The 23707-nt window shown below is 45.2% G+C and overlaps 1 protein-coding gene across 1 annotated transcript in view; it reads right to left on the bottom strand.

Annotated features, from left to right (window-relative positions):
- LOC115473410 (voltage-dependent T-type calcium channel subunit alpha-1I-like) overlaps positions 1-23707 on the bottom strand; it is a 935734-nt gene that overhangs the window by 699112 nt on the left and 212915 nt on the right.

Consider the following 23707-nt stretch of genomic DNA (forward strand, 5'->3'; position numbering starts at 1 on the left):
GGGAGGGAGGTGTCATTTTGTAGGGGGGGGGGCGCATCGGCGATCCGCCCCGGGTGCCATCCAGGCTAGGAACACCACTGGCCTTCCATATGGGGCTCTCTCCTTGGGGGGAGTGTCCTAAGTGTGGGGAAGCTGGAGCCACTCTGGGGCATATGCTCTGGGTCTGCAGAGGCATAGTTCGATAGTGGACAGACTTGATTCAACATGTCTCAGGAGTTTGGAAGGCAAAGGGGAAATATGACTCAGGGCTACTGCTGGGACACCCGATACTCATCCATCCCATCCCAACGGGATTCACAGCTTTTGTTCACAAGACCATCATAGTTGCCAAACAAGTGATATTGTCCAAGTGGATACCCCGGCACTACCCCACATACTGCCAGTGGTGGACACAAATGATAACGCGTTTGCGGCTTGAAAGAGTGGGAGTAGTGGACTTTAAATTCAAAGCTGGTTTACAATTTCAGAACACCTGGAGCCCGTTCCTTAACACATTGACCCCGACAGCTAGGAGCAGACTGTTGAACTATTAACGGTACTCTTATGGTTGAACAAGAAGGGTTGAAAAAGGGGGGGGGGGGGAAGGGGGGAATAGAGAAGGGGGGGTAGAGGGAGGGGGACGGGGAAGGAGTTGGTGGGGAGGGATGTTGACAGAAATGAGTTTATGGTTACTGCGTTTTTGTATTGACACATTCTCTTTATTCAATAAAAAAGATTAAACATATAAATGAGGAAGGATTGGGTTATCGAGGAGTCCTAATCCTCATCCTCTGAAGGAAAGAGTAACAGAGTGAAGCCACTGTCAAAAAACAGTCAGGGAATGGACCTGAAAGTTGAAAGCAGTGGAATGAGCGCGGGGTACAAATGTAACAAAAAAAAAAAATGATAAGTGCTGATACTTTAAGTCAAAGGAGATAAAACCCACCTAGGTTCTTATCAACTTACCTGCTGTGAAGAGAAAACAAGCCCTGGGGAACATATGGACTGATGACCAGAAGCAAATGTGGGCACTAGAGGCTCTTAGTGCCAGACTAGCGCCCACATTTGCTAGCACTGAATGATCAAAAGGCTGTAGCACAGGAAACACCGAGCATGCCACAGCACAGTGAAAGAGGTATGCAAATTCATGCAAATTAAGTAATTACCAATTCCCTACCTACCAATGATCAGAAGAATAGCACCCAAACCCGAACTGCCTTACTGTCACAGAATTAATGCCAGCTCAGAGATGGTGTAAGGGTACAGGATAAGCCCCCTCCCCTCCTACTAGTCTTTCAACTGTTGCTCCTTGTAGATAAGCACATGGGCCAACCAATCCTGCTGCTGAAGGCAGGCTCTGGGCTCAGAGGCTGCTTCTGTGTACTTCAGAGTGCTAGTGCAGGGACACCAGCCTGTTTTTTCATCTTAGTTCCCCTCGTCTTCTCCTCTGGCTGCTCTGTGAAGTTTCTGGTTGACTGTTTCAGGGTAGAGTAGCTTTTGGGGTCTGTCTCTGTTGTACATCTGCAGCGGTTCTGCTGACTCTACACTGGCATTCCAGCTTTCTTCAGAGATTCTTGCAGGCAGAGAAGTACTGCTCATCCATTGGTTGCGGGCTGGGTTATGATGTAATTTAGGGTGGCTCTTGATAGGTTTCAGAAGTATTGCCAGATTGCAATCATAGCTTTGGAATGTTTCCCTGGAGTCATGCTCTGTCAGGCAAAATCCGGAACAGCACGCCAGAACAGCTCCCGAATGCTCAACGCTTACAGTGCGCCTATATTTGCATGTAATTAACATTGAGCATTCGAAAGTTGTTCTGGTGCACTGTTCCAGCGCTGTTTGAGTTTTGATCATCTGCACATCAGAGAGCTACAAAGAAGAAAGATGGAAGAAGTAAATGTGAGTGGAGTACAAAAGAACTGTTTGCAAGAGAGAGAGAGTTGAATAAAATCCTAGGTTTAACCACTGCTTAAAAGACCATAGTAACTGGTAAAGGGGAGAAGAGGAAGATTACTGACTAACATCAAGGGGGATAAAGACAAGGTAGAAGAGAATAAGGATTCTTACATTATACAGCCTGCAAGGAGGTGCGAAAGATGCAAGAGTCTGAAGTAGAGAGTACTGTTCAGAGGAGACAATTAACTGAGACTTTTTGATTCTTTTTTTTAACTACTTTCACTTTGCATTTATGGACTATTTGGATTATTACTATTTTTATATCCCGGCTTATTTGAGAGCCCAATAAATGGAATTTTATTATAACAGAACAATCTGATTTTACTGTGCCTGTCTAATACTGATCATTAATTTTTAAACCTACCATTAGAGACCCTTTAATTATCTCTGTGCATTGAAAGAGAGGTTTTGGGAGAATCATAATATATTTTGGTCATAGAACTTCAATGAATTGTTTCTGCACTGGCCACAGGGATTTCACTCAGCCCTACTATTTGAAAGGTCCGCTATACCAGGCCTACCAAGAGAGGAGGGGGCAAGATTTCTTGGGACTGGTATCCAAAGGGTGCCCAGTTGAGGGGGGGGGGGGGAAGGGAGGAGGGGTGGTGCCTTGGGGGCTTGGGCCCCCCACAACAAACTTCAGTACTCTGAATGGCTGCCAATGATTACCAAGACCGCCAGCCGAACTGTTCCGTGACCTGAACCTTCTCTGGTGTGAGGAAGTCAGTGGCATGCTTTATAGCTACCGAGGCTGGCACTCGTCATGCATGCTCACTTTGTGCGCATGAACTGAGCATGTGTGAGGAGTGCCGGTGTGAGTGTCTGTAAAGCACGCCGCTGTCTTCTTCACACTGGGGGAGATTTGATCTACGGAGCTCTTCATCTGTGGGGCTTGGGCACCCCTGCCAACAAAACGTAACATTTTTATGGGGGGGAGCAGGGAAGAATGTTTGCCCCCCTCCAAAACATGGGTTGCTGGCTGTGCCCCTGCTTTCGACTGTGACTGATGGTGAAGCGGGGAGGGGGGCACTTATGATTGTTTGCCCTGGGTATGGCTTCATCTCTTAATGGCCATTCACTACACCAGACTTCTTTATAGTCCTCTAGACCAGTGCTTCTCAATCCAGTCCTCCTGGCACACTCAGGCAGTTGGGTTTTCAGGACATCCACAATGAAATATGTATGAGATAAATTTGCATACACTGCCTCCTTGATAGGCAAATCTATCTCATTCATATTCATTGTGGATATCCTGAAAACACAGTTCAGTCCTGGAGTATTTCCCAGCCAGTCTGGTTTTTATGATATCCATAACTAATATCAATGCAATAGATTTGTATATAATGGAAGCAGTGCAATGATGTCTATCACAAAACTACACATTGTGGATATCCTGAAAATCAGAATGGCTTCAGCTTGAGAAATACTGTTTTAGACAGTGAAACTCATAGGTGTCCTATATAAGAGGCTTGGGGAGGCTAAGCCTCCCCAGCTACAACTGAAACCTTCAGTCACTTTCTCACCCATCTAGTATTGCCCCCTCTCTCTACCCACCCACCACCATGCAGCATCTTTCCTATCACCAGGTGTCTCCTCCACCAGGCTACCGTACTAATGTAAAACCCCTGGTGGTGGAGCAAGGTATTACACTGTTGTTAAATATGGTGATTTCCCCAAATAAACCCTACGCCAAACCATGGCATTTAACATTAAAAATACATTTTATTTTTCTATTTACTTGTAAGTATCAAGTAGTTATCAATTTAATTTCAAACTAGCAGATGACAACACAAATGCTTTAATTATAGGGCAACGAGACCAAACAGTTTTTCCTCCAGAACATCAGGAGCAATTTCAGATAAGAATAGATATTAGTCACCTAAGACAGTTGTTCAAAATCATTTACGCAAGTTCATTTCTGCAAGGCACTAAATTCTGTAAAGATTCTTTTTTTATCTTTCAGATTTTCCACCCGGAGACTTTCAAGGATCTCAAAAAGTAAGTTTTCCCCTACTCTCTTTTTTTCTTGTAGTTCTCTCCCATTTATTGTTCAGGTTTCCTTTACTATTTTCTCTTGTGTGCATATTTTTAATAGTTTCAGTCAGTCACGTAGCTGTTCTCTTTGTTTTCCCTCTGGCTGTCTTGAATGGTGGGCACTTTTTCTTCCAGGTGATGATCTCTATCATCCACTTTCTTCCAGTTCTTTTCCTACTAACCTATCTCAACCAACACGATTAAAAAAAAAAAAACTAGCTTTCTTGATGAGTACACACTTTTAAATGTGTTCTGCCTTAGCAAGTTATATTTTATGTCAGCTAGCTATTATTTCAAATTAAACAAATAATTGTAGAACGTTAGACTTCCCAACCTACAATATTAGCCCCTTACAGCTTTCACTCACAGTCACACCATGCCTCACATGTCACCGTTGAATCCTTTAAAGTTCTCCTGGTCAAAGCTCAATATACTTAACTCTTCACCAGGGGCGTAGCCAGATCTTGCGGTGGGAGAGGGCCAGAGCCTGAGGTGGAGGGGCACATTTTGGTCTGCCACCCAGCCGCTGCCCCCAAGCCACCTCCCTGCTCCCCTGACACCCTGCTGCTTCCTACCCACTGCTGAAGAAAATACCTTGGCTGGCAGGGGTCCCCAACCCCTGCCAGCTGAAGCATTGTCCAGCGCCAACCCTGGTGCCGCCGCGTTGCCTGCCCTATCTTCCCCTCATGTCCTGCATGCTCCTTTTAGTGAAATTGAGCAGCTTAAGGGGACATGAGGGGAAGACAGAGCAGGGCAGGCAATGCGGCGGCACCCGAGATCAGCGCTGGATAACGCTTCAGCTGACAGGGGTTGGGGACCCCTGCCAGCAAAACCAGGGGCCCACAGGAAATTGGGGGGGGGGGGCAGGCCCCCATGGCCCCACGTAGTTATGCTACTGCTCTTCACAAACATGTCTATTAAAATCTTTGCTAACTTCAACTCCATAAGCCAATTAACTCCAACTTCATAAAACTAACAGTTTTCATCACAAAACACTACACATACACCCAAACACATCTTCTCACCAACACAGCTCGTCACGTCTGTGGCCGTGACCACCCTCATTCTTACCCTGTTTCTGGGAGTCAGTGGCTGTGCTGGCTTCTGCTTGTCTCTGTGTCTGTCTCTGTCTTAGTTTCCCTCTGGCTTGTGTGCTGATTGCCCTACTGAACCTCACCTGTGTGGGCTATGCCTCTTCCAAGATGGCTGCCGACTCCTCGATGCCAGTATCCAAGATGGCTCCCGCTGTTCCTTCCTGTGGGCTGACTTCTCTGTGTGTCAAGCCTCTGTTTGGATGCAAGGTGATTGCTGCAGTGTGCCTCTGGTGTTGAAGGGCTTTATTAATCACTTAGAGACTACAGCCCTGGCCTTTGCTTTTCATCTAAGGGCCCTGGTATGTAGAGTGCTCTGTACACTGCTACATTGTTTGCTCTGTGTGAGTTTCTATGTTTGTGTAGCTAGCTTGGGCACAGCTTGCTTGTTAGCCTGTGTACAGCTTTGCTAGTTCTCTGTGTATGTTCCTAGTGTATGACTTGTTAGCTTGGGCACAGCTTTGTTTGTTAGCTTGTGTACAGCTTTACTAGTTCTCCTGAGATTGCTCTGTGTATGTTCCTAGTGTTTGACTAGCTAGCTTGGGCACAGCTTTGTTTGTTAGCTTGTGTACAGCTTTACTAGTTCTCCTGAGTTTGCTCTGTGTATGTTTCCAGTGTATGACTTGTTAGCTTGGGCACAGCTTTGCTTGTTAGCCTGTGTACAGCTTTACTAGTTCTCCTGAGATTGCTCTGTGTATGTTCCTAGTGTATGACTTGTTAGCTTGGGCACAGCTTTGCTTTGTCAGCCTGTGTACAGCTTTCCTGTGTTTGCTTAGAGTATGTTTCTTGTGTATGACTGGTTTGCTTGGGCATAGCTTTCCTATTAGCTTGTGTACAGTTTACTAGTCTTCTTGTGTTTAGCCTGCTGGTGTTCCCATGTGTGTTTTCTTTTGCTTCTGGAGCTTCAGCCCTTGTTCAGTCTGTTGCCAGTACTCCTTGATACTGAAGCTCCAGCCATAGTCTTGTTCCTTGACCTGTCCATTGCTTTGAACCTGCCTGCTGCCGGAACCCGGACATTCTCTGCCTGTCTGCCTTGCTTTCGCCTAGGTGCCTGGGGGCACTTCTGGATCCTGATTCCTGCTGTTCCTGCTTGCAAGTTTCAGTTCCGGTTTTTCCTGTAAGTCCTGCTGGCTGCCCGAACCTGAGGGCTCAACCCTCGGGGAAAGGTGGTTAAGCGTAGGTGAAGCCTAGGTCCAGGGTGTTCCAGTCCAGCGGGTTTCACTCCTGTATGTTCCAGTCCAGTGGGGCCACTCCAGTGTGTTCCAGTCCAGCGGGCTCCACTCCAGTGCGCACCCGTCCGGTGCATTCCAGTTCCGTGTATTCCTGTGTAGAACTCCAGTCCGGGGTTCCGGTCCAGTCTTGTCTCATCTCTACCTTGAAGGTGATCTTGCCTGCCACTGCCGCTCCACGGTAGTGGCCCAAGGACTCACGAACCCAGTGCTCCCGGGGAAGAAGCCTGACAGTATGCCAAGGTCCTCGAGAACGCGACACAGGTAAAAGCAGCAGCAGGAATGTTTCCCTGGTTACCAGGGCAACCAGCAGGCTCAGCAAGCACATAAATTCCTTCACTGACATCGACAACATTCCAAGGTAAAATTGGCATTATATCAAAAGAAGAACAAAAAAAAAATCCCTTAAATGATCCTAGCCTGTCAGAGTTCCCCTGGATCCTTCCACACCCCTCACAGGCTGCTAACCAACACTTTACCTGCTGCACAAATCTGTACAAATACCAAACTGCCCCCCTGTTTCTCCCAAAGTCCCAGGTCTGCCTACCTGCATGGAGAAGGGGCAGGGAGAGAAACCTGGTAGGGTGTTTTTTTTTAAACCCTGGTTACATTTTGGCTGGCAAAAACAGAAAAAATGTTTTTATAAAAAAAGAAAAAATGGAAACTGTAGGTGGACACAGTAAAAAGAGGGAAAGTGAAGCCGGGATAATAAGAATAAATAAAATCGGGGAAACAAGATGGCGCCATGAAGAGAACGCGGAAAGCGGTACTCCATTGTTTTTGAAAGCGCGTTTCTTGCCTCAATGCCTAAGAGGAGGGGCAAGCAGCGTGTGGGCACCGCAACACCTGCTGTACCGAAGGTCGGACCGATGGACCGCTTTACCGCCCTTGGACGCTCTTTGGGGCAAGATCCCTCACTGCTGGAAGGAGCGGTGGGAGGTGATCCACTCCTCCAGCCTGAGACTGACATCTTGTTTAGCCCTGATTCTCGGAGCCCACCACTCATGGCGGCGTTAGACCCGTGATGTGTTCTGGAGGCCCTGTGCGATGACGCTCAGGGAGTGCTTCCTGCTGCGGGTGCACATCACGGTGTAGGAGTGCTGGCTTCTTCCATCCAGGAAGCGGAGGTACGGGCAGGAGTCAGCGTTTTGCTGGACTCCAAAGCTGCAAGGGAGAGACAGTCCTTGGAAGGAACAGAGACAGAATTTGCTCCTCTCAGTAATTCTTATTTGTCTGAGAAACCACAAAAGATCACCCTAGATACCATTTGGGAAGCTCTTTTGGGACTGGAAACCTCTTTCTCACAAAAACTGATTTCTGTGAGCCAATATTCTAAGGCTCGCCTAGAAAAAATTACTATGCTAGAAACAAAAGGAATAACAATTGAAAAAAATATTGAAACTAACACTAGTAAAATAGGTAATCTTCAACAAGTTCATATGAGCCTTATTAAAGAAAATAAATTGTTGCAATATAAAATTGAAAACAAACAGAGAGCTAACACTTTGAATAGGCTTCCTGAGTCATTACGTCTAGCTCCATCCCTGGCTGCCTTCAAATCCGGGCTAAAGGCCTAGCTGTTTGATGCTGCTTTTGACTCCTGACTTGTAACTTTTATCTTATCCTTATGCGTCCTTCTGTCTGTCCTTCCCGTCTCCTTTTTGGTCCTGTTTGTCCTGAGTTAGATTGTAAGCTCTTTTGAGCAGATACTGTCTTCTTCATGTTCAATTGTAAAGTGCTGCGTACGACTGGTAGCGCTATAGAAGTGATTTATAGTAGTAGTAGTAGTTTGATAAACGTTCCCAAAATACCTTCTATAGCTCCTCTTATTACCTTCAAAAAATACTTACTGGAGATATTGAAGATTCCTGACAAGCATATCCATCAGTCTCTATTATTTGCCACCATATAAAAAGAAAGACACAAACCAACCCATTATGGAAGGAGCCGATGTTTTCTTTGATGTTCTAAATCTTACACAATTGATTGAAGAGGATGAGCTGGGTTCTAAACCAGCAACATTAATAGTAACATTTGTGTTACAACCTGACTGGGTATTAAAGCAATTTTTCCAACATAGGGAAGAACTTTTTATGACTTATAAGATCAGAGTGTTCCCAGATGTCGCTAGAACAACCCAAAACTTCGCCCTAGGGTTTTACAAATGGGTGGTCTATTTTGGTTGAATTTTCCTTGCAAATGTGTACTGAAAGTAAATTCGGTAAAATATGTATTTTATGATCCAATCCCTTTAACCTCTTTCTTAGATTCAAGGGCTGTGGTGTCTCCAGTTGCACAACCAGTAATAATATCTTCGTCTACTCCTTAGTAATATATGAATGGTCTGAGTTTCTCTTCTATTTCCTTTACTTATTTAAGTGAAATTTATATTTCCTAAAGTTGTACCTTGTTCTCCTTATTTGTGGACTACAGATCGGAAAGATTACTTATTTCCTGTATAAAATTGAGTAATATGATGTTAATATTTTCAATCTTCTTTGTATCTTTTCTTTATCAAGAGTGTTCTTGACTAATTTGTGAAAGCATAAACAACAAAAAAAGAATAAATAAATAAATAATGGATAGAGAAGCAGAAAAAGTTGGAAGAAAGTTGAAAGGAATACATCATTGTTAGAGCTGGATATAGTGAAGGAGGTGAAGAAGATAGGAGGGACAGTGAAAAATGGCAGATGGACAGGAGATGCTTGGAAAGAGAGTTAAAAAAAGATAGAAGAAAGTTGAAACCAGAGACTGGGACCAACAAAGGGCCTCTTTTACTGCAAGTGTGGTAAATGAGAGGAAGTCCATTCAATTCCTATAGGCTTCCTCTCATTTGCCGCGTGAGAATCGCTAGCATGGCTTTGTAAAAGAAGCCCATAATTAGAAAAATTAAATGGCCAGACAATGGTAAAAAAAAACCCAAAACTTATAAGATTAAGTAATGTGGTAGCTGTATTAGTCCACTGTAAAGGTTACTAAATAAAAAAAATAGAAAATAAGGTGATGATATATGTTATGTTATTTTATATTATTATGTTATGTTATGCCAGTTCTTATATTCTGCCTACACATATTCAGTTCAAGGACGTATTACAGTAATCAAGAGCTGGACCAGTCTATGCAGGAGCTACAAATAGCTAAAACAAACTAGTGACATATACTAAGCAGTGGATAAACCTGCCTTGCAGAATAAAAGAGCTTTTAAATGTTTTCTAAATTAAATGTCAACCTGTTCTGACACTGTAGTTGTCTTTATGTTTATTCAGACTTGATATACCGCCATTTCTTCAAACAAGGTCACAGTGTTTTACAATAACAAAATTAAAAACAATTAAAATGAAAAATACAATTAAACGAATGCCATAAATGTATAGGAAAGAAAACTACATTCATTCTAGAAAAGAAATAAATAGTAAACATAAAATAAATTTAAATTAAAAGTAATTAAAATTAACTTAAAATCGAAATTAATAATACAGATGCAATCCCTCTAGGCCCATCCACAGCATTTAGGACTCAAAAGCCAACTGAAAAAAAATGTTTTCAATTTAGATTTAAAAACCGAACAGAGAGGGTAAACAGCATACATAGAAAGTACACAAACAAAAAAAGCAACACTGGGCCTTCAAGACTGAGACAACAGGAGTATTTTATTAACAAGTGACCCGACACGGGCTGTGTTTCGGAGTTAAGCAACGCTTGCCTCAGGGGTCAGGGTCTGGATGTAATCTGTTTAAAATGATATATGTGTCCAATGTCTACACAATGATCTTTTACTGCCAAAATATGGTGAATATGTATTGATGAAAACAAATGTACAGAAAACTGCAACCACTGGTCTTCTAAAATATGTTGAAAAAACCCAGCTCAATTGAATAAACGAAAAGGAGTGGTAACATGAATGCCGTTCAAACACTCTCTTCACTCCAATAGCGCACCTGTTCCGCGCAGAGGGAGCAGCAGGGAGAGAACGAATGGACTCAGCCAACAGGCGCGTGGCACCCCCCCCCCCCAGCGGCATGCACCCGGGGCGGACCGCCCCCACCTTGGTACCCCAGTGCATATATATTTCCCTGCGTTCAACATCCCCCCCCCCCCCCCCCCGGCCCAATCTCAGCCTCCAAAAGTCTCCCAATTGCTCACCTTGAGTGCACTACAGAATCACAGTCTCCTCAACTTGTGCTATCTATGTAGTGCTGGATGGTTATGGTGGTGTTGCATGGGGGGGGGGGGGGGGGTGCAGAGCTCTGCAGGAACGGTCATCCTGGTCAGTTGGTTCCCTGAGAAGGGCTGGCTCCTGGCAGGCTCTACAGTGTCAGGGCTCAGGCTTTATTCCCCTCTCCTTTCTTTCAAGGTAGAATTGAAAGCCTACCTTTTCCAGGAAGCATTCTGCTAATATCAAACGCAGGTACTGTAGGACCTTTGGTCAAGTCCTTACCTAGTGTGTGTCTCTATTCCCCTACTTTCCTATCATGAATGTTGTACTTCATCCCCCTTACTCCTCTTGACTGTCTTCCATTCTCTTTTTCATTTCCCTTCCTTTTTTTCTTCTACTATTATGCAGTAGCGTAGCCAATTTTGGGTGGGCACAAAATTTTCTCTCTACCCCCTCCCCCAGCAAAACTTAGTCACACTAATCAGATGCCTTTGTCACACATGGGTAAAGTGCTGCTTTTCAGTGCATCAGGTTTCAGAAAATAATTTATTTAATAGCCTAACACCCTTTTCAATGAGCTTTCAGAGGCCAAAACCTCCTGCCGCAGGTCAGTATAATGCTGTTATGGTATCCTCTCCTGACCTAAGGAAGTATTGGTCTCTGAAACGTTATTAACATAGGTACCATATTACTTGATCCTAAATTAAAAATAAAATTATTTTCTTTACCTTTGTTGTATGGCCATTTACTTTTTCTCATTGTGTTGCTCCCAGTCTCTAGATTCTGCTTTCCTTCGTTTTCACTTAACTCTTCTGCGCCATTTGTCATTTTTCTCTCCTTTTTCTTTGCTTTCTTCAATATTTTTCAGCCTCTCTCTGTCCAGATTTAATGCATTCTTACTATCCATTCTTTAATTTCCTTCTTTTTCCTTCATCTACCTATGGCTTTTCATCTTTTTCTCACCCTTGTTCTCCCCATGCCCCTTCCTCTTATTCTCCAGTCTTTCTCTGCTCCCCTTTTCCATCCAGCAGCTCCCCTCTTTCTCTCCCCATCCTTCCAGTGTCTCCCCTCTTTCTCTCCCCATACTTCCAATGTCTCCCCTCTTTCTTTTTGCATCCTTCCATCCAGTGTCTCCTCATTCTCCCTACCCTTCCATCCAGCGTCTTCCCTCTTTCTCTCCCCATCCTTCCACCCATCTACCCTCTCTCCTGATCCTTCCATCTAATGTCTCTCTCCCCCTCCTTCTATCCAGTGTCTCTCTATCTCTCTACCCTTTTCTGTTCAGTGTCCCTTCTCTCTCAACATCCTTCCAGTATCTCCCCTTTCTCTCTGTATCCATTCATCCATCTCCCCCTTTCTCTCCCCATCCTTCCATCGTGTCTTTCTCTCCCCATCCTTCCATCTGTTTTCCCTCTTTCTCTCCCCATCCTTCCATCCGTCTACCCCCCTCTCCTGATTCTTCCATCCATTCTTCTCTCTATCCCCTTCTTTCCATCCAGGCTCGCCCACCCAACACAGACCTGCCAAGTCTCCCATGAAACACAGCGCCAGCTCCCATTTCCGGCCACTGCTGCTTCTCCTGTTGAGCAGCAACGGCCGCTACAAAAACAAAACAACCAAAAATGTTTTTAAAAGCAAGCGCGCCACCGCAGGCAGTCATCAGGCATTGGCTGTCAGCTCTGCAGCCGCTCCTCTCGCCTCTCACATCACTGCCCCTGGAGTAGGACCCCGAAGGAGCGCAGCGATGTGAGAGGCGAGAGGAGCGGCTGCAAAGCTGACAGCCAATGCCTGATGACTGCCTGCGGTGCTGCGCTTGCTTTTTAAAAACATTTTTGGTTGTTTTGTTTTTGTAGCGGCCGTTGCTGCTCAACAGGAGAAGCAGCAGTGGCTGGAAATGGAAGCTGGCGCCGCGTGTTTCGCGGGAGACTTGGCAGGTCTGTTGGGTGGGCGGTCCTGGATGGAAAGAAGGGGATAGAGAGAATGGATGGGCGGGCCTGGAGGGAAAGTGGCTGGGCCTGGGCCCGTCCAGGCCCACCCGTGGCTACGCCCCTGCTATTATGTAGACTGTAAGCTGCCTAGCTGGCATCGTTAATAGGTGGACTAGAAAGCACTGAATAAACTTGAAACCAATGAGATATTAGGTAATTTCAGCAGCTGTGGCATGGGGAAGCACTGGAAGACAGAGGTGAATGCTGAAGAGTGTTTGTATGTGTGTGTGGGTGGGGGGGGGGGGGAGAGGGAGAACAGTGAGAGGACAACAAGAGTGAGTGAGGCTGGGGGCACACAGAAGAGAGAGCAAGAGAGGCAGAGGAGATCAAGAACTGGGACAATGGGGGGGGGGGGCAGAAAAGGGGAAACAGCAAGAAAGTGCATGTCTGTTTGTGGGAGCACAGTACAAATGCAAAAGCATGTGTGAGTGAGGGTAGGGAAGGGACAGTAGGAAAGCAAGAAACTGTACTGACAATCTTTCTAATCAATGCTCCATCAGCTATGTAATAGGCATTATTTTAAAATACAGCTTATAAAAGCGAACTGGTACCAGGCTTCTGTATTCCTTACATGGGAGTGGGGTTGATATAGGACAAACAAAAGGGCATCCTCAAAAGTTTGCCCAGGGCATCTCCATAAGTGATTAAAGTGCACTGCCTGGAAGAAAACCCAAGTTGGGCAGGGAGACATGAAGCTGCCCTGAGCTGCAGGAAAAGAACACAGCAATATGAAGCTATTCTCACCACCCACGGATCTACTGCATTATATATTAGTGCTAGATGTTCTCAGGGACGCATTTCATCTTACTCAGCTTTTGAGATGGCTGAGCTGAAATGCTCATATTTTGTCCAAAGTGCTATACACATCTAATACACAGCTATCATTATGCAATTACTCTATCAACCTCAGAGGGATGAATGCACAAGCCAGTGATGCCGAGATTCGAAGCTGTAAAACTTACTTTACAGATGTTGCAGGGAGATGCCTAATACAGCTAGAGCCTTTACACCTACCGTTTCTAGGTCAAACAGGCAGGACTAGCAGTGTTAAAAACACGGCTAAAGAGCAGTAAGTTTTGCTTACGGCTTTGGCCATAGCCTATGTTGCACCAGCTGTACAGCATACTGGGGAGAAACAGTCTCAAAACTGTAACAACAATATTTCCCCATGAGACTTGGAAAGCACTTGAGAATCACTTACTAAGCTTCTATCGCTGACACATTTAAGGAGTCAATATTATAAAAACTGAGATAAGACAGCATACCTGAAACTGCCAGAAGATGGTATTAGGTCAATACCATTGACCAGCTGGTCAGGGTAGTGACAGAAATTGAGAAATTAAAAGAGCTTAGAAAAAAATGAGAAAGCACGTAACATGATTTCAATTATCCTGATATAGACTAGGTAAATTTATCCTCAGTGCAAAACAAGAAGAGATAAAGATTTCTGAATTTTATAATCGCCTTTTTGGGAGGTAAATATTCCTACAACTAATAAGAAGTGAACCAGTTGCTTCTTTAGTCCTTAGTGATTTACAAGGACTGGTTCAGAGTAACCAAAGCACTGCAGCAGCAACCACACAGTAGTCGAATTAATTGGCCTCATGGGAGATAAACTAGAAAAAAGAAAGTCCAATGCATTATTTTTATGGGACTGTTAGAGTTACCATATTTGCAGAGACAAGAAAAGAGGACACACAAAAAAGAAAATGTTGCCCCACCTCTGGCCGGCCCCCTGCCCTGTCCCCAGTCCTGCTCTGCACTCTGCCACACAGTCACCTTGACTCCCAAGAAAGCCAGTTTACATAAGGGGTGAAAATACTGGTAAACATAACAGAAATGCTTAGACTTTCTTTTTCCTGTGATCAGGGCCAGTGTTAGTATGGGGGCAAACACCAAACAGGGCATTTGCCCTGGGCCCTACAGCTCCAGGGGGCCCCCCACGGTTTGCCACCTCTTCCCATTCTTACCACCCCTATCCGAGGTCTCCCTCCCTTCCTTGCCTTCCTAACATTTCGTTTTTGTTGAAGTGGGGTGGGTAGGCAGTGCAACAGCAATTCTTATACATTGCCTGTGTCTGCCCTGGTGCTGTTGCTCTATTGTATTCCTCCCAGGCTGAAACAGGAAGTTGCACGCATTGCAACTTCCTGTTTCCGCTTGGGATGGAACATGGCAGACAAACAGCACCGGGGCAGACGCAGGCAGTGTATAAGCATCGCTGGTGTGCTACCGTACTGCTGACTCACCCCCCCCCCCCCCCACCATCAACAAAATGCAATGTAAGGAAGACAGGGAAGGAAGGGAGACCTCAGATAGGGGTAGCAAGAACAGGAGGAGGTGGCAGACCATGCCCTGGAGCTGTTTTTAAAGTAGACTGGCAGAGGGGTTTTAGAGATAGGGGGTCATGCCATAGTGGGATTGGGGGGAGGATATGGAAGAAGAAATGAAGGGCTCGGGAACAGAGGGGAGAAAGAAAGAGAGATGGCAAACAATAGGGTGGAGGGAAAAAGAGAGTGGGAAAGGTGTTGGACCCAGGAGTGGTGGGGAGGGAGGGAGAAATGCTAGATGGGAGGGCAGTTGGGAAGAAGGAGAAAGATGTTGGACCCAGGTAAGCAAGGGAGGGAGAGGCAGCTGCTGAAGAAAGGAAGGGTAGGAGGGAGAGATGCTGGCTCATGTGATGTGATGTGGGGTGGGGGAACAACAACAGGAAAGAGGGGGGAGGCAGCAGACAGGAAGAGAGGTGGGATAGGAAGATGAGAGTGTGGAGGAAAAGGGACAGGGAGAGGAGACACTGAGCTACAAGAATAGAGGGAGGGAGAGGGAAGGAAATAGTGGAAATGGTAGAACCATGTGGGAGAGGTCAAGAAGTGGTGGCAAGATAATCAGTGAGAGACGGATAGTGAATACAGAGGTAGAACTGTAGTAATGGAGGGTAGATGAATGGTGGAAGGGATTAGCAGCCTGGGGAAGAAGTGAGATGGGAAATGGGACAGCTAGGGAATGAGAGAAGAATAATAGGTAAGTTAATAGGTAGCTGAAAAGTCAAAAGAGGAAAGTTAATAGGTAGCAGAAAAGTCAAAAGAAGGAGAATGGTGAGAAAGAAGGTGAAAGCTGTGTGGACAGAGAGGCAAAAAGAAAAAGACCTAGAAAGGAAGGACAAAATATGTCAGAGACAGGTGTAATGAAGGAATAGAACGAAACTAGAGATAGAAGAAAAGACAAATTGACAAAAGTCACTAGAAAGAGAATTAGAAGGAAATTGGAGAAACTGGGACCAACATGGCGGAAAAATAAAATGTCCAGACATCAAAAGTAGAGAAAAGTGGTTTATTTTGAATGTATTAACTGGAATATGTTAACCTTGGGATATAGGTATCACAGATGTCTTTGTATTGTGTTCAGTGGCATAGCCAGACAGTTGATCTGGGGGAGGGGGCAGGGCTGAACTCAAAAGTGGGTGGGCACCAATTCCCCCCCCCCCCCCCAATGCAAAATATAAATATCTGAGCTGGCAGGGATCTCCAGGCCCCTCTACGTGAAGACTTCATCTTCCTTTGCCACTCTGACAGCCCAGCCAGAACTCTCTAAACTCTGTAGCCAGCAGCAGTGTCCCTAACCTGTTGTCGCCACTGCTGACCTACCCCTGTGAAGGTTTGGTTTTTCTGCATGCATTGTGGGGGAGGGGAGCAGCAGTGACAGCAGCAGCTTGAGGACACTGTCACCAGCTTTGAGAGCCCTGGCTGCCAGCTGGCACAGGTTGGGGATCCCTGCCAGCTACAGCATGGGTGATGGTTAATTCTGTGTTTGGGGTTCCTCCATGACTATGCCACTGATTGTGTTCAATACAAAAGGAAGTGCATTTCTGTTTTTATTTCTTCAGTGTTGCAGTTCTTGCCAAGTTTAACTTCTTGGGGGTTCCTAGTTCAATTTTGGTTTTCATATTTCTAATTTCTGATTCCTTGTTCTGTATTTGGTGAAGGTGTGTCTGTGTTTCGTGTGGGAATAAATTATGTAAAGTTGTTTTATGTGTGGCAGTAATGGTGGGTGGGGAGATTGGGGGGAGGTGTCCCTCCTTAATTTCTGCCCAGGGCCCCAGCATGTCTAAAACTGTCCCTGCCTGTAATGATGTGATATTCTGTATTTATCCTTTGCAAAGTTTTTTCTTTGTGTAATTATATTTGAAATGAAAAAAAAAATGAATGGAAATGCATTCTCTTCCATACTCTAAATACAAAATTAGAAAATATGTACATTTCCAAAAAAGCAAGCATCCATGAGTTGCATGTCCCTCTCTCCCTTCCCTTCCATCCATTAGCAGCTTGTCCCATTCTCTCCCTCTCATCCATGTGAAGCATATCAACCCCCTCCCCTCCAATCCCATCTATGTGCAGCATATCAACTGCCCTCCTAGGGTTAGCATATGTCCGGATTCCCCGGATTTAAATTGTACAGCACTGCGTAACCCTAGTAGCGCTTTAGAAATGTTAAGTAGTAGTAGTACCTGGACATGTCCTTTTTTCAGGGGAGTGTTGGGGTTTGGACGTTTTTTACCAGCCTGCCTGTTTGTCTGGGTTTCTAGGCAGACGGGTGGCCTGGCAGATGGACGGACAGATGGGCAGGCCTTCTCTCTCCCCAGCCTGAACCTACCGTAACATGCCCTGGTGGTCTAGTGGCATGCTGCCACTGCTTCTTTAAAATGGCTGCCGAGACTTCAAGAGGTGGCCTTGCGAGATTTCTGCAGAAGTATTGCGAGTCCACCGCTTGAAATCTCAGCAGCTATTTTAAAGAAGCAGTGGGCAGGAAAGAGTGCGGTTCTTTCCTGTCCCAAAGAGGTCCCTTGACCACCAAGGCTGTAAGGTAGGGAAGGGGACGGGGGGTTGATATGATACACATGGATGGGATAGGAGAGGAGGGGACAAGCTGCTCATAGATGGAAGGAAGAGAAGGGGACAAGTTGTATGTGGATGGAAAGGAAGGGGGAGGAGAGGGAGACATGCTGTACATGGAGAGAAGAGAAAGGAGAAGGGGAAGAGAAAAGGGAGGAAACGCTACATCTGAATAGAAGGGGATGGAAAGGAGAGGAGAGGGTGTCATGCTGCTTATGGATGGGAGGGAAAGGAAAGGGAGACATGCAACTCATGGATGCTTAATTTTTTTTGGAAATGTACATATTTTCTAATTTTGTATTTAGCAGAGTATGTTAGAAAATGCATTTCTGTTACTTTTACCAGTATTTTCACCGCTTATGGAATCTGGCTTTCTTGGGGGGGGGGGGGGGGGGAGGGAGTCAAAGTGAATGTGCAGCAGGGTGCGGTGCAGGGCTGGGGGTGGGACTGGGGTGGGCCAGGGTGGGGCTAGGGGCAGGGCAGTATTTTATTTTTTGTGCCCTCTTTTTTGTCTCCACAAATATTTATTTATTGCATTTGTATCCCACATTTTCCCACCGTATGGCAGGTTCAATGTGGCTTACATATTGCTAAACAGGCAGTTACAAAATTTAGATTTGTAGAAGTCTAGTACATAATACAGACATACAATAAACACTTAGGTTGATATATTAGCATATTGTGAGAGAGGTTAATATTATTGTTTTCCATTTCTGAACTTGGTAACCCTACCCCCTCCCCTCCTCTACCTTACAGCCCTGGTGTTCTAGGGACCTCTTTGGGGCAGGAAAGAACCCCACTCTTTCCTGCCCACTGCCGCCGCTTTTTAAAAATGGCTGCCAAGATTTCAACTGGAAGTCTTGGAAGGGCGCCACTTGAATTCTTGGCAGCCATTTTAAAGAAGTAGCAGCAGCAGGCCACTAGACCACGAGGGTGTGTTACAGTAGGTTCTGATGGGGGAGAGAGAAGGCTAGCCTATCCATCTGCCCACCCGCCAGCCAGCCCGTCCACCCAGAAATCCGGACAAACAGGCAGGCTGGTAAAACAAACCCGGACCCAACAGTCCCTTGAAAAAGAGGACATGTACAGGGGAATCCAGATGGATGGTAACCCTAGGGACCGTGGAAAACTTTTTTATTTCATTTGACCTGTTTGTAAATGTACTCTATATCTTCCCATCTATCCTAGTCTGTCTTTAAATGACAAGCTCGGTGAATGTATTCAAACAGGACATGTCAGTGGTGCATTTTATTTATTTATTAGAATTTATTTACTGCCTTTTTGAAGAAATTCACCCACGGTGGTATACAGCAAGAATCATAGGAGCCAACGTTTCAAAATGATTGGGGGTGCTGAATTTTTTTTTTAACAGGTGGCGCATTCCCCCGCCCCCTCCCTCCCCCTCGCTGCCCCCCTCCCCCAAGTTCCAGGCCCCCCTCCTCCGAATGCCAGTCCCAACCCCAGCCTGATCTCTTCTCCCACAACAGTCCTCCGCCGGTCCATCCTCGCCTTCCTGCATGCCGCCCAGAATTTTAAAACTCATCTTACCTCGGGGTCCCCGCGGCAGCAGTGAAAGGCGAGCAGGCTCGGTGCTTCAGCCTTCCCTTCTCTCTCAGCTCTGGTCACGCCCTTGCGGAAACAGAAAATGAGAGCGGGACCAGAGCTGAGAGAGAAGGGAAGGCTGAAGCGCCGAGCCTGCTCGCCTTTCACTGCTGCCGCTGGGACCCCGAGGTAAGATGAGTTTTAAAATTCTGGGCGGCACGCAGGAAGGCGAGGACGGACCGGCAGAGAACTGAAGGAGAAGAGGGCGGGTACCGGGCAGGTGGGTTGGCTGGGAAGGGAACTTCCGACTTCCGGCGGGTGCAGAGCTGGTCCTAGGATTTCTGGCACCCTCTTGCAGCCTATTAGTCGGTGCCCCTACCCATCCAGGGGTGGGATCACAGTAGTCACACCCCTTTTACCAGCCATGGCGTCATTGAAAATATTACACCAGTAAAGAAGAAAAATAACTTGTTTCTTTTTTGTTTTCATTATAAATAGTTTCTGTAAGCTGTTACAGCTCCATTATACTCTAAATGACACAAACCAAATTAGCATACGAGAACAGTCTTGCCAACTCTGAAAAACAATGTGTTAGCAAAATCTCAGAATCTAAGAAACAGATCCCTATTCAGACACTTGGCCTTGCAGTCACACATGCAGAACAGAGCTAGCCCCTCTTCAAATTCTTCAAAAATTAACCTGAAATCCTAAGAAGTTAGACCCTGCATGCAGCACAATACCAGACAAACAGAAAGAAACACATTGCTATACATTGCAAAATAAGACAGCAGATGTAGCAGATGTAAATTTTCAAAGTGGACATATTACAAACACTAAAATGAAAATAAAATGATTTTTTCTACCTTTGTCTGGTGACTTTGTTTTTCTGATTATGCTGGCCCAGTATCTGATTCTGCTGCTATCTGTCCTCTTAACTCCGTTTCCATGGCTTCATTTCCATTTATTTCTTTACTTTCCTCCTTTCTTCTTCATTTCTTGCTCTATATCCATAAGTAAAAGCTGGGTCCTCCTCTCTCCCTTGTCCTCCTCCATCCATCCATATCCAGCAATTCTCCTCTCTCCCCTGTCCTCCTCTCCACATCAAGCAATTTCTCCTCTCTCCCTGGGCCCTGTCCTCCCATCCATGTCCATCCGTGCTCCTCTGTCCCCTGCCCACCTCCATCCAGCCATATCAAGCAATTTCTACTCTCTCCCTGGGCCCTGTCCTCCAATCCATGTCTATCCGTGCTCCTCTGTCCCCTGCCCACCTCAGTCCAGCCATATCAAGCAATTTCTACTCTCTCCCTGTGCCCTGTCCTCCCATCCATGCTCCTCTGTCCCCTGCCCACCTCCATCCAGCCATATCAAGCAATTTCTCCTCTCTCCCTGGGCCCTCTCTTCCAAGCCATGTCCATCCATGCTCCTCTGTCCCCTGCCCACCTCCATCCAGCCATATCAAGCAATTTCTCCTCTCTCCCTGGGCCCTGTCCTCCAATCCATGTCCATCCGGGCTCCTCTGTCCCATGCTCACCTCCATACAGCCATATCAAGCAATTTCTCCTCTCTCCCTGGGCCCTGTCCTCCCATCCATGCTCCTCTGTCCCCTGCCCACCTCCATCCAGCCATATCAAGCAATTTCTCCTCTCTCCCTGGGCCCTGTCCTCCAATCCATGTCCATCCGGGCTCCTCTGTCCCCTGCCCACCTCCATCCAGCCATATCAAGTAATTTCTACTCTCTCCCTGGGCCCTGTCCTCCAATCCACGTCCATCCGTGCTCCTCTGTCCCCTGCCCACCTCCATCCATCCATCTCAAGCAATTCTCCTCCCTTCCCTCCCTGTACAGCAATTTCTCCACTCTCCCTGGGCCCTGCCCTCTCCTCCCATCCAGATCCATCCATCAATGCTTCGCTCTCCCCTGCCCTCCCGCTCCCATGTCCGTCTGCCCTACCCGCCCCTCTTCTCTAAATATTTTAAATTTACCTCCGTCGCAGCAGCTTAGCCTGCGCAGCGTCAGTGAAAGTGCTGCCCCCTAGCCTTCCCTTCGCTGGTTCGTTCGTTCCCTGTCAGTGTCCCGCCTTCTTCTGACATCTTTTCCGCGAGGGCGGGACACTGACAGGGAACAAACGAGCGAAGCGAAGGGAAGACTAGTGGGCAGCGCTTTCACTGACGCTGCCTAGGTGGTACGGTGCTGCGATGTCGGAGGAGTAAGCGGCGCCCCCCGCCCCTGCCTGGGCGGGTGAAAACATTGGGGGTGCTCAAGCACCCACAGCACCCACAGAGTCGGCGCCTATGGCAAGAATAAATAGAACATAGGCAGTAGTCAGTAACAGCACTAAAAATATTCAAATAAGAGTATATAGTATGTGAGGACTTGAACCTGCTGTCAACTGAGACACCTCCTATAGGTACATAACTTGGTTTCCTCTGCAGACAACCAGTATAGTAAATCATCACAGATGGAACTCTGTAGCTACAGCTACCTTCAACAAAAATGGAGGAAAAAATACAAGAAAAGTACTGCAACAGGCAGACACCAAACAAATTTGTACCAATATTACCAGCTTATTCACGCAATTTCCTCAGGCTACGCAAAGCAGCCTGATCATAAATAATGCTTGTATCACTAAATTTAATTAAGTTTAACCATATCCACCAAAGAAAACTACCAGGACATTTCCCACCATTTCATAGGGAATCTGAAAGCCTTGCTCATTGCAAAGGTAAGGGATGTCTCCTGAATGCCACTCGACAGTGAAGTATTCAAGAACCAGAGTCCAATAAAAAGGAGTCAAAATATAGATAGAAGATTTACCAGACACTACAGATCTTATGAACATTTTTTTTTGTATGATAGTGGAGAGTTCTCAGAGTATAGACTCACCCAAGTGAGACTACACCGAAATGTTTTATGTCTCTAGAGGTGGACAAGCTTCTCGATCATAGAACTTCTCCGTACTTTGTATTTTATTGTGTGAGCAAAACCACACACCCGTGCTCTTTTAATCAAATAATTTAATAAAAAAATATAAAAAAGTGTCTGAATAAATCAATTCTATCTATTGCTCCATTCAACCTCAGAATAAAACAATATCATCGGTTAGGCACTTATCATTGTAGTTAGTTGATTCCCTCCTGGGTGTTCAATATTTCATTCCAGTCGGGGGAATATCACAGTTGCTTTTTCTTTCCAAATGCCCTTCTGGGAACAAATCAAACCTTTGTAGTCCCCATGCAGTAGCGCACCTGCGCCCTCAACAAATTGTAAAGAGTCCGGGAACAAATCAAACTTAGGTTGTCCCCTCGCAGAAGCACTCCTGCGCCTTCAACAAATCATAAAGAGTCCAACTCTGCAGGGTTTTGCATAAAATATGATATGAACAAACTAAAGCAGGAAAAAGGTGCCTCTATTGTCAATGAAACTCTTCTCCATTCAGTCTGAGGAATATAACTTTTGACAGTGAAGCATTAAAATCATTGAGTACGGGGAAGCATAAAATCACATACTATTAATTGTAAAGGAAATTAGAATTAGTGAACAACTCCTTGATGGGTGCTTTTGTAAGTTGCATTAATTGGGTATTAAGATGCCAGGGTTCAAAACCTCACTCTGCCAAATTACTCTGTGTGACTCCAACCTGGCAGTTTTACATTCCTGCACTTCAGTTTCCACAGCTGTAATTAGGTAGTGTTAATATGCTGACACTATTCCTCCACTCCCCACTGAGTAGTGTGCACTAAACACAGAAACCAGCTGTCCTGACATCTAGCCCATCTGCACATCTGTTCTTGTGACTGTAAAAGGGGGCAGGAATACTGAAAGGGATGAAGAGATGAGCAAGGATGAAAAAAAAAAAAGAAAAGCAAGATCTAGTCACCTAAACCAGCTCTGCTGTTAAACTAAGAGATCTTGATTTAAAATGATGTCTCTGAGCTGGGGTCTTAGAAAGATATGACAAATGATGATTCTCCCCCAAATCTTTTCTATTGTGTGTATATGTTCTAGAAAAGAGCACATTAAGGTTTGTTAAACAGGGGAGGATATTATAAACAATATCACCTTATTTTTAGTCATTACCTTTCACTGCACTAGGATAGATAGCCTGATATTTCACTTTAATCCTAAATTGGCATTTATTTTTGAGGGACCAGAAGAAAGAACAGGGAACTATAGACAGCATCCATTTATTCCTTTTAAGATTAGAGTTTGAGGCCAAATGTTTAGGGTACTTAAAAGATCTTATGTATCTGCCTCCCTCCCCCATATTCTACATCGGCAGGGTGATCTGGCAATCCCATGAGAAGAATGTGTATGATTTCTACTTTTTTTCTAGGCTTTTTAAAAAATTTTGTTCCAGGTATAAATTTTGTCCCAATGGAAGTTTGTAATAACTTGATAGACAAAAACGTTTTTTTCTCATTTTACAGATTCATCATGATAAATAGTAATAGTGAGTTTGAGTTTAATCATTTGATGTATGCCTTTTGTGAATTTAGTAAAACAATTTGCAAATAAATGCTGTAAAAACATACATGTAAAGGAACGGACATCATAAAATCAATGAAAGAAACAATCATGACAGATAAGACAGACTTTAAAGTTCTTTGCAGAAGAATGGAGAGAACAAGCAAAATAATTAGACAACTGTGACATCAACAATGAGAGAACCTATATTTGGCCTGAAGCCTGCACAAACTGCCAAGTCTTCAGCCAAATTCTAAACTTAGAACACGTGATATTAACCACCTGGACACCAATGACCATCACACAGTAAGGCAAAGACTAGACATTAACTAAAAAATTGTGAGGAGTAAATATGTAAATTGTCTTCAAAAGAGAAATACTAAT

Source organism: Microcaecilia unicolor, chromosome 1 (genome assembly GCF_901765095.1).
Source record: "Microcaecilia unicolor chromosome 1, aMicUni1.1, whole genome shotgun sequence".
Taxonomy (NCBI): domain Eukaryota; kingdom Metazoa; phylum Chordata; class Amphibia; order Gymnophiona; family Siphonopidae; genus Microcaecilia; species Microcaecilia unicolor.